This window comes from Mauremys reevesii, linkage group 3 (assembly GCF_016161935.1).
Source record: "Mauremys reevesii isolate NIE-2019 linkage group 3, ASM1616193v1, whole genome shotgun sequence".
Taxonomy (NCBI): Eukaryota; Metazoa; Chordata; order Testudines; family Geoemydidae; genus Mauremys; species Mauremys reevesii.
Window position 1 is genome coordinate 149,141,221 of NC_052625.1, and position 12,769 is coordinate 149,153,989.

Here is a 12,769-nt window from a genome sequence, read left to right on the forward strand (position 1 = left end):
AGTGACATCAAGCAACGTCACGCAAGTTCATGGACCTGATTCTTCACAGCTCTTCAAAATGGATGTAAAATGCTAACAAATTAGAAGGTAGTATTTCATAACCACTTTGCTCAAGTGTAAATTACTACACAAGGTTCAAGGCAGTGGGAAAATCATGACTCGTGTTTTTTGTTAATGTCACAAGTAAGTAATGCACAATCTTGGAGTACTTCTGCCAGTCCATAATTTGAGACTCAAGTTAACTTGGATCCCAGCATCTCAGTTCCTTACTTATATTACAAAAGTACCATACAATAACATCATTACTGGCGCAATTTATTAAAGTTTAAACAAATTATTAATAATTTAAAAACATTTCTATTAGCTGCTCTCAGTAGTTACTATTTACTTTCCAAAACAATGGGGAGAAAGATAGGTTACGCTTGCTCTAAGGATTTGAAAACATTTGTAAGGTTTCATTTTCATTTTATGACCTCAAATACTGAATAATAAGAGATACAAACATCTATATTTTATAAACTGGGTATAGGCTTCCATGTATAATTTTAAACAAACTACAAGTAGCAACAATATGCATAATGAAAATGTTTGGGGAGGTCACGGACTAGCAGGGGAGAAGTTGGAGAAACACACAGTAGCCCGAATGCAAATAAAGTAGAGATACACGACTCTAAGCAGCAGCTTCCCCGCTGTCTGCTAGATCTTTAAAATGGTATGAAATGGGAAGAGGTCAACAATACATGAAGATGGGAAAAGATGAGAGAGTGGGCAGAAATGCACAGTAGATGAGAGGAGAAATCAAATAAATAGACAAGGAAGGAAAGGGTTATGCAAGAACCAGGAACGAGACAAAAGCAAGCTGTAGAATGCAAAGGAGATATCAATGCATGACACCCTCAGTTGTCTGAAGAAAGGCTAGAAGACTTATTTGTCCCCTGGAAGTTAAAAACTTCAAACTTTACTAAATATTTTGCATAGCCACCCACCTTACGCTTTACTACTCAGCTGCATAGTGATTTTCATTTTCCACAAAGGAAAATGGTGTATTTTTATTGCCTATAATAGTAAAAACAATTTGCTCTGAAGTGCACAGGATTCTGTTTGATTTCAACTTCCAAATTCATATTACTTTATTTTTTAAAAAGTGCTAGACCCAGAGTACTATTTCCTTGACATCATTATTTATTAAAAAGCATTTATAAATTACATAACACCTTTTCCCATAATTTTATAGATCATTTTCACTGCTTTTTCTTTATTGCAAACATGGCTTTAGGATTAGACCATGGCTTTAGTAGCTGGATTGGGAGAGGATGTGTCGAGGGGCACTGCAACAGTGGGAGAGCTTGGAGGCATTCTGCCTCTGAAGACTACGTATAGGCATAACATCTCCAGAAGAGTTTCTGGAGTGCACATGTGAACAGCAAATAATGTACCATGTCTCTTAAAAGGACCATATGGCCACGTTGGAGAGCTCTCTCCCTCCTTCGACATCTGTGCGGATGACAGCCACAATCCTTGTGTTACCTGAGTGCAAGCACTGCAAGCGGCAATCGGTAGCCCACACCACGCTGGGGAGGGGAGAGACATCCTTGTCTTCTTCCACACTGGCTGTGGGGGCCAGTCCTGCAGGAGCATATACGACACCTTTGTAAGTGTATAGCAGCTAAGATTCCTACAGCTTCTCCCCTCACCTCTCTGGAGGGATTCCAGTATTGCCAACCTCAAGCGATCAAAAATCAATGGACAGGTGCAAAAATCATGAGCTTTTAAAAAAAGATTATATTGTGGTTTTTGGTCTGCCTTTCATGTTAGAACTTCCCCTGCTCATCCCCAGTGTGAGTGACAGTGTTGCTCACTCACCCCAATTTAGTGGGTAAGGTGATTTGGGACCCTGACACAGGAGCTCTTATGCCTACATCTGCCCAGCCTCCTGCCCAGCATTTGATTCTGCCCCTAACCTCCAAATCAATCCAATTAGTTGCATCAGTTCTGCCCATTCTGACCCCTCCACACACATCTGCCCAGCCTCCTGTCAGTTCAGTCCCTGCCCCAGACTCCACATCCCCCAGAAGTTAAGCCGCCACCCCCACCCAGTTCAACCGCTCAACCTCTGCTCTGCATAGGGTTCTTCACCCCCCCCCCTTTGCAGGCCTCCGGGGGCTGCAGCAGGGTTCCCTCGCCCTGTTCCAGGCGGGGGTGGTGGCTCCAAGGACTCTTCAGCCCCCGCTGCCCCTTACCAGGCTGGGTGCTGCAGGCGAGAGGGGGAGGAGCAGAGGCACCATCCTTTCTCGGTTCTTCACAGGAAGGAAGGGAGAGGAGGGGGCAGAGTCACCATGAGCTGCTGGACTCTTTCCTCCCTCCCAACCTTTCCATGTGAGACTGACTTCGGGTTGCTGGGCGGAGGGGAAAGAGGGAGAGAGAGCTCTGCCTGCAGCAGCTACAATTGGTTGTTTAACCCCAGAAGGTGGGCAACTGGGGCAATGAGAAGGCTCAAATTCACTCGAAGGCTGGAACTTCTCGGGTTATCACGTGACTGGGTTCCAGCAATGTCTAGAATAGTCATGATCTAGCTCTAAGAGTACGGTGGTCCTTTCTGCTAATGCTGCCCAGGGACTCATGGTTGGTGCAGAGAAGGATGGGACCATAGCCCTGCTCACCACTGCTGGCAGCACTGAGGTACACGCTTTACACTGAAGGGGATGAAAAACCTGGTTTCATTGGAGTCAATGGGAATTTTCCCATCAACTTAAACAAAACCAGGACTTCAGTCACAGGTTGTGTTGAACAATATTCTTGCTGGTCCTCCCAAGACCCATATGAGGGAGAGTGGAAGACAACAGGCTTTGTTATTTTTTTTTACCCATAACATACTAAAGTGTTCATCATGACTTCAGAGTGCTGCTTGGAAACTTCACCCCGTCATCTTAAACTACAAACCCTCGGGCAGTAGAGAGACTTCCGTGTCCCTGGAGTTTTGTAGATCAATGACATCCTCTAGAAAGTGAGATTGTTGAATGAAAATACCATATTTCCTTCTCAATTTGCAGACAGCACATCATTTTTTTTCAATTTTCATAGGAAGGGAGAGGACGAATTTGATCTGCTTGAAAACTCTACAAAGCTATATTGACATCTATATCTGCTTCATTCTTTATGCTGCCTGTTGCACTGGCTTGCTGATGTACTCATTGCAACAAGGTTATTTTAAAGTATTCAGATCAAAGTGACATAAAATTTACTAAAGACTGACTATGTGCAATTTACTGTGTCTTTAGGCTCAGGTTGTTTCAAAAGTCTCAATTTTTTTTCTCTGACTTCCTATAAGAGTATATAAAGTGTACATATTGTGCCCAATTTACAATGATTATGTTAAATCAAGCAGTTTTCTTTCGAAAGGAGGGTTCCAATGGCTTCTGAAGATTTTGTACCTCCAGTCAGAAACTAATTATTAATGCTGACCTGATGAGCTGAACTCTGTCAGTATGAGGCATTAAGCTGCTTCAATTTTTATATTCCAAAGGAATTGCATGTTATCAATCTAGCCAAAAGAGCTTTTCAGAGCTATCATTAGAGTGCAAGCAATAGAAATTACTAATCACCTGCTACATGCTATACAATCGTGCTAAAATATTTTCCAAAATAGTCATTTCATGGTGTGTGATAAACTCTCCCACACTTTGAAAATCACTAAGCACACAGTGTGCCCTTTTAGAGATAATTTTCAGAAGTCTCTTACCAGCATTCCAGGAATCTCGTGATATAGATACCGCGCTAACCATCTCCCTTATCCAGCGTTGCCAGTCCTTCCCCTGGCTCATCAAAGCTTTCACTGGGCCCTAGTTAGCGCTAACACTCACATTCTAAACCAAGGGTCAGATTTTCCTCTCCTATAGAGGTGCTGAAGAAACTATGGATCTGACTGAAGTAAATGGGAGTTAATTGAGTCCTGAGGGGAAGCATTGGACCCTGTGAGTTTATTTTATAGAGTTCCAGCTAAATTCTCCCTTTAAGGGGGAAGATTTTGAAACTGGTGAAGACAATGAGTGTGGACAACAAACCCCATAGAGACTGAGGGTCTTAAGGCAAATCTTATGCATCTGGTGCCTCCAGGCCATGGGGTTCTGATGGCTTCCACTTTCTTCACTGTACGGCAGGGGTGCTGAGGGTGCAACTGCACCCTCTGGCTTGAAGTGGTTTCCATCATATACAGGTTTACAGTTTTGTTCAATAGCTCTCAGCACCCCCACTATAAAAATTGTTCCAGTGCCACTGCCCTAGGGTGTTCTGTGCTCCCATTGGACATCTCCAACCATGCCTATCAAAAGAGAATGCAGTTGTGAAGCAGAAATTAATTCTACAATGAATAGTATTAAATTATGCACAGCTACCATGTGCTTTTGGAGGAAAGCATGCCCTCTAGATTGACTTCTCCCTGGCTTCATCCCCTGGAAATCCTGCAGTGTCCCTACCACATGGAGTTTGGATAGAGAGGGCTTTTGTGGGATTGGAGGAAGTAGGGGCAAGTTTCCTTTGGGCTCTTGTCCTATTCCTTTGTCCTCTTAGCATTACTGAGCATACAGCCCACAGTCATCTTTCAGATGAAGTTTTTCCTCCTGCAGAACTTTTTTACTTCAGGACCTGATGAGCTAGTCCCTTTGGGCATTACTTTTAAAAGGTTGTTTTTTTATTTTAATACTTAACTGATTTCTATTCCAATCTGGTAAAATTTTTACAATAGGTCTATTAATCAAAGCTAAATTTAAATGAAATTCCTATTGAATTACCTATTATTGTCAGCACTATAGATACCATAATACTAAATAATGTTACTGATGTATCTGTGTGCAGCCAAAGAATAAACAAACAGCACTTCATAATGTGGTTTGTTATTTCACGCTGCAGATGGGACAGAGTCTGCTAGCTTTAGGTTATGACCTGATATACATTATTGCAAAATGTTGTAAATTTTATTTTCTGCTTGCTAGGAGGCAAATGATAGAACATTATTTTATGCAAAATATTAAGCAAACTGAAGCCTGAGGCATAACTCAGTTATTAACAAACCCATAGGAGGCTGAGTGCCAACCCTTCTGCAAATAATTCATATATGATGAACTGAGGTGCTGTATCTCTCAATTTGCAAATACAGCTCCCAATCCTGCAAAGTGCTGAGGGTCTCCTGCAAGGTGATGAGTGCTTTTGACTCCTGTTGACTTAAACAGTTAAAGGGTGTTCAGTGCCATGAGAAGGTGTTCAGCATTTTGCCAATTCAATCCTTTTATCACGTTTGCTTTCATATAATCTCAAATGCCTTTTGTCTTTGGGCTTGATCCTATTGGCATTGAAGTCAATAGCAAAACTCCTACTGGCTTCTATGGGAGCAGGATTGGACCCTTTCTTTGCAATGTCTGAATCAAGTAGCTGCCATCCATTTTTACAGATTGGCTTCATGCAGTTATCTTCTATTCTAGCTCATTTTAGATGCTTCAGTACCTGCACAGATTTAAAAGGACATTCTAAAATTAAATTCATATTTCAGATAAGGTTCCTTACTTCTGTTATCAATCGCTAGATTATTTACACTGATTGTCTTTTAATTTTGTTTACTTTCCAACCTTTTTTCTATGCCTTTGATATTTTACACTCAGTTTAAGCTAGATGGTCAGTTTTACTTTGTTTTACAGAGGTGCTAAGCAACCACAACTCCCATTCTCTTAAATAAGAACTGTGAGTTCTCAGCAACTTTTAAAATTCTGCCACTTACTTAGAGGCCTATATATGGATAATCAGTGCCTGACTTCAGGCACTTACATTGGAAAATATTGGCCTTTACCTTTAATTTGATGATGATTTACAGATTTAAATTTAAATGTATATGTAAACTTTCTTTTGGCCATATAGCTACTTTGTTATGAATTGTACTAATTCTTATTCAGAAAATGAATTATTATGGATGTCATCCAGGGTTAAGAAATGTAAATGTGTTTTCGGCTTTTAAATCAAAATTTGCCAGTATGAGGGAACTAATTTGCAGTTTCTTGTAATTATTGTCAAAGGATTCTTGTGCATGTAAGATGATGCATCTCAGTGCACACATTTTTAGAAACTCTTATTAATCAATACTTGCCTCTGGTTATATTTTTTGAAAATTAGTTGAGCTGTGGTGGATATAGTAACACCATATATAACCAACTGGTTATAATGAAAACAATGATTAGAAATATGATGCTCATTTTTCTGTTGTCCATCTGGTTCATATATATTGCAAAATGAATTCATTTCTTCTGTATCTGCATCTCTTGTAAATTCTAAAGTAGTTGCAAATTTAATACAATTGGAGCAGTTTTAATGGAGAAAATAGGCATCTCTTTCTTTAGTGTTTTTGAAAATTATCTTTAACTAATGTTGAATGGGATATACAGGATTACTAACCATCTTTTCTGTTCTTGGTAACATAATAGAAGGTTGGCAGATTCCTAAGGTAACACAGAATTCAGGCCATTTCTCTGTAACATGGTATTCTGTATCTATGTATGCATAGAACCTGTTCCTGCAAATAAATAATCCTATTCTACTGAAGTTATGTCAAAACTCTTCATTAGGTACAAGTTTGGGCTATATATATTACTCAGATGAGTAATACAACTATATATATGTATAGCTGTATTACTCATCTGAGTGATACAAATACTTTTCATGTGTGAATAAAGTCTTATTACTCATTCAAAATTATGAAGTGTAGAAAATTGATAAGGGAGGCTAAAGACACCAGAGAAAAATCCATGTCTGGCAGAACTAAAGACAATAAGAAGGACTTTTTAAAGGTACATTAGTAACAAAAGTGATCCTAAAAATGGTATAGGCTCATTACTAGATGGACCTAGTAAAATAGTTAACAATGACACAGAAAAGGCAAAAGTAGTCAATAAATTTTCTGTTCTATATTTGGAAAGAAGCAGAACGATGTACTCATATCACATGAGGATGATGAAGTCCTTTCCAGTCCATAGTAAGTAAAGCGAATATAAAACAGCATCTACTATGGACAAACATTTGTTAATCAGCAAGTCCAGATAATTTGCACCCAAGACTCCTAAAAGAGTTGGAGGAGATCTCTTACCCATTGATGTAAGTGGGAAAATTTCAGAAAACTGGAAGACTGCTAATGTGCCAATATTCAAAAAGGACAAGTGGGATGAATCAGGTAACTATAGACAAGATAGGCTGACATCAATCCAGGGCAAATAATGGAAAAGCTGATACAGGATTTAATAAAGAACTTAACATTGGAAATATAATCAATGCCAGTCAGTTAACATGGTTTTAATGGAAAATAGGTCTTCTCAAATAAATCTAATTGTATTCTTTGATGAAATTACAAGTTTGGTTGATAAAGGTAATTGCCTAGACCAGAGGTTCCCAAACTTGGTTTATGGCTTGTTCAGGGTAAGCCCCTGGTGGGCCGAGAAACACTTTGTTTACCTGAGTGTCCACAGGTATGGCCACTCGCAGCTCCCAATGGCCGCGGTTCGCGGATCTATCCTTAAAAATCTATGAATATGTGTTACTGGGCTAGATGGACCAGTATGGCCATTCTTATGTTCTTATTCCTTTCTGTAATTTTAAGCATCCATTTTTAAAAAAATTGGCCTAAATTGGCTTTTTAGCATATACAATTTCTAAGTTTTACATCATCTTTTTTCTTGTCTGTTTATCATAAATGGGAAATAGGAACCACTGGAAGCTGTTGAATGTCATTTTGTATCATCATCACCACACAGCAACTCAGTAATATTGAACTTGATACGACATCACCACCTGGGATGAGTGGGAAAAGGGCAGCCATCTAGGTATGTATTGTGTTTATGCATGGCCAAGTTTAATTCTCTTTGACTGCCACATCAAAATGCAAACCGTGCTAAATGCTAATCACAGGCATCTGTGATTCAATGCTTTTCAACAACAATTTATTAACATAGGGAGAAGCTAGCATGGGGCAAGATGTTTTTATTCATGAAAATGTATTTAAATAATTCGTAAATACCATCAAAATGTGATTATGAAAACAGCGGAGTTAATCTGTGGAGCTTTTGCTGTTTGAAAGTAATGTCCTAGTTAAGTGAACAAAATATTATTCATTTATTATTAGCTGAGCATGTGAGGGAGCCTCAAGAACATAAATTGGCTCCTAGCATTGATAAATATGATTTTTTTTAAAGAGAAAACATACTGTCCCTGTGTATTTAGCACTGTACAGCAGTAACTTGTGCTAACACTGAAAGCTATGTTACTCTTTCGTATCATTGCTAGTTAGCATTGTAACTATTGTCTACATAGAAAGTTTTTAAAGTTGCAAATCTTTCCCTATGAACAGTTACCAGTGCAGCAATCTTCACTCACCTCTGGATCTGGACTTCTTTCATAGGAAAAGGCTTAGATGCTCCATTTCAATGATCTGGCCATGACCCAGACAGTTTAGGAGCAATCTCAGAGAAGGCGCAATAGCAGGAGGTAAGAGCTTCTTTCACCGGGGAGCTCTTAAACTCTGCTGTACAAGGAAGGAAATCTCAGTCATGATGAGGACTTTATAATGTGTGCATGGCCCCATGACTAAAGTTACTTTATACAGCGTGCATAGTTGGTTGAACGATATTCTAAGAATCTACAGGAAGGGGGGGGGGCATTTTCCAACACACCTTGTAATATCAACAGGTGGAAGGGAATTTAATAACTCTAGATTAAAAACAAAAACAAAGCAAAAGCAGGAAAATTAAAATACAAAAAATTACCATAATATTTTAGTTGTTTAATGAAATTTCTTATTCTTTGTAAAGACAAACAATATTGAAAAGAAATAAATGATGTGGAACTATTTCGTGGGTGGAGCTAAAATATTGTCATGCAAAAGATGCACATCCAAAAAAGTAAGGGTTCATTCATAGCCCTGTCTCATTCCGTACAAACCAAGGTCATATGCAACAACTTTTGAATGTCACCAAAGTACCCATAGACTGTGGGAAGTCTGCAAGAGAAAGTTAAGTGCTTGTGTGTTTAATTTTTAAATATACAATTTTAAACACCTAAGCACTTAAATGGGTCCTACAGACTTCTTAGGGTCTGTGGGAATTATCTCAGACTTTTTAAAGGCTTTCCTGTGGAGCCAGGTTTTATTCAATATGCACCTTCACTTCCAATGATACAGGGCTTCCAATACTTTTAGTATGACACAAATTCCACACAACTTATTTACACATACAATGTGCAGCACATACCATTAGAACATTAGGAAATTGTAATTAAAATATCTGTGTCAACTGAAGCCATAATGAGAGCCACTTCAATTTAGGCTTAAACAGTTTCTTTTAGCCTTTATTATGTGTGTCTGAAGAAAATGCTACTGTGACATTGGCAAACCAGGTGACAGTTCATGCCAAAGCCCCAGGCCTCACTGAACACTTACAAATGCATAGTTGGAAGCTCAGCCAATTCACTTGTGTATTAATATAGCTCAAAGTGTTTGTTAAATGTATAACATTGTATTTGGTGTTCAAACTTCACAAAAACTAATAGGATGTTTCCATGCATTGTTTTCACTTATCTGTATCCTGTTATAATGTAATAGCAAGCTTTTACATTGTGTACACCCCTATAACTAAATCAAACAAGAAAGATGCCTTGTGTAATGCAAATGAAGAACTTTAACAAGAAAGTACTAATTCTTGCACATTTGAAGGCAAGTGGCAAGTGTGATGAGATCAAAGACTCTAAATGTGCTCCTCTCTCTCTGCCTATGAAAGAAAAAGGCCATGTGGGCGGTGACCTTGTCATCTTGTTTTCTGTGAGAAAAAGTTATAAGTACAGATCTTTCATAAGGTGAAAGCATAACTGGTTGGAAACCCCTTCCCAGAGAGTAGTTATCAGTGGTTCATAGTCTAGCTGGAAGGGCATAACAAGTGGCGTCCCACAGGGATCAGTTCTGGGCCCGATTCTGTTTAATATCTTCATCAAATGATTTAGATAATGGCATAGAGAGTACACTTATATAGTTTGCAGATGATACCAAACTAGGAGAGGTTGCAAGTGCTTTGGAGGATAGGATTAAAATTAAAAATGATCTGGACAAACTGTAGAAATGGTCTGAAGTAAATAGGATGATATTCAATAAGGACAAATGCAAAGTACTCCACTTAGGAAGGAACAATCAGTTGCACACATACAAAATGGGAGCTGGCTGCCTCAGAAGGAGTATTGCGGAAAGGGATCTGGGGGTCATAGTGGATCACAAGTTAAATATGAGTTAATACAGTAGTGTTGTAAGCAAGACATGACAAGTAATTCTTCTGCTTTACTCCACGCTGATTAGGCCTCAACTGGAGTACTCTATCCAGTTCTGGCCACCACATTTCAGGAAAGATGTAGACAAATTGGAGAAAATCCAACAAAAATGATTAAAGGTCTAGCAAGCACAGCCTATGGGGGAAGATTGAAAAAATGGGGTTTGGTTTTGTCTGGAGAAGAGAAGACTGAGAGGGGACATGATAACAGTTTTCAAGTACACAAAAGATTGTTACAAGGAGGAGGGGAAAAATGTTCTCCTTAACTTCGGGGGATAGGACAAGACACAATGGGCTTAAAATGCAGTAAGGGCAATTTAGGTTGGACATTAGGAAGAGTTTCCAAACTATCAGGGTATTTAAGCATTGGAATAAATTGCCTAGGGAGCTTGTGGAATCTCCTTTAGTGGAGATTTTTACGTGTGGGTTAGATGAACACCCGTCAGGGATGGTCTAGATAAAACTTAGTCCTCCCATGAGTGCAGGGGACTAGGCTAGAGGACCTCTTGATGTCCTTTCCTATCCTACAATTCTATTATTTCCTATTCTTACCTAAATAAATGTTAGTTAATTTACTATAGACTTGGCTACCAGCGTTGTCTTTGGTGCGCAATCTAAGATGCAACTTGATTTGGGTGAGTGAATGGCCTCTTAAGACTGGGAATAACCTGAAATATTTGTGATTTTTGGTATAAGTGACCATTTATCACATAATCCAGTTTGTCTGGGTGGCAAGATAGACTGCAGTGTCTAAAGGGACTGTCTTTGACTCTATTATAAGACTGTTGTAGTACTTTGGGGGTTCACATTTGGTACTGAATTGGTGAAATCTAATTGTAGAATACACTACCAGTTTGGGGTGTTTGCTCTGCTTTTGACAGTTTCTGTGAGGTAGGCATTCGGGGTTGTGAGCCACTCCAGACAGCCTGACAGATAATTATCACCTATGAATTGCATACATTTGCAAAAACAGATAAGGCAAGCAAGATAATTGATCAAGTTACCTCTCCTGGGGATTAGGTCACTCTTTTCAAATCTTTGGTCCCTGCTATGTTTGCCCCTGTATCTTTTTCACACTTTTGTTGTCAATCACCTTTCTTTTATCCCCTGATCCATAACTTTGCACAGACTCAGTTTACCAAGTTACCTCATCTGTGTACTTATCCATTCTAAACCCCTAATTAAAACATTCTCAGGCATAAAACACAATAATTAACAAACTAATACATTTTTGCTTATCCTGCTAAAACTTAAACAGTCTATGTCCGTCATCCCCACTGGTTCCATCCAGTTGTTTTTATCTTTCTGGTCTGTTTTTGTGTCCTTGGGTTTTTACTTGTTAGCTTGCCTTGGGGCGGGGGGAAGGGAGGGGGACACATGAAGCTAACAATTCCTTCATGACATTCTGCTTCACCCTGCTATTTGCATAGGCCAAGGATTTTACAGACACACAAACAAGGCTTCATGGTTTGCACAACCCTGAAGCTGTTTCAGCTAAGTTCTGAAATGCTGCATCAAAGACACATATAAAAAGCAAAACATCCTTTATATTTTCTTATATTATATATAATATTCATTTCTCTAACATTATTTAGTATGTGTATTTGACTAACACAATTCACTATACGGTTTTCTAACAGTGATATGAACACTTGTCCCCTGGGAACTAGGCTGACAACACTAAGTCATCTAATACAGAAATAAGATTTTGAAATCTATTTATAAATACACAAAAACTATTTACACAGTTACAGAAACTTACCTCTGCTGCTGTAGAAAAAACTGATCAAAATTCCTCCTATCACAGGATACAGCTTCTCAGACAGCTTTACATGTGATCATCCTGTTGCACCAAGGCATCATATGGGATGTCCTGAGGCTTTTTAAGACACTGTGAATGTAAATCACCTTTCACACTGTGGTGGTTTTATGGTAAAAGGAAATTTGTATATAAACATGAAATATAATAAGACCCTAATAAGAGAGGAGAATATGCTTGCTTAACTAAGGACTGTAAATTAAAGTAATGAGAAACAAATGTACTGATGCCCTTTTCTTACCCAGGCAGCTAATTAAGTTTTCAGGCCCTGGAGATGTTCCAATCAGAAGTAGAAGTTGAGTCTGGTATTTCCTCTGATGCAATCGTCTTCATTTACAAGGAATGTACAAAGTCCTGCTTCTCTCAATGCAGGAGGAACCAAGAACAAAAGGGTCAACAAAAGCTGCTGCTGGAGGGTGCATTGAAGCAGCAGCAGCAGGGTCTGCCCTCCTATTCCTGCTCTCTCCACAGCTTGCTACCCTCACTCACTCCCGGGACTCTTGGGCTGGTTGGGGCTCTACCTGAGCTGTCTGGCGCTGAGCACGTCACAGCTCCTCTTCCTGATATTGAAGATGCGCCCCCTCAGAGGGCCGTCGGCAAAGCAGGCAGCGGG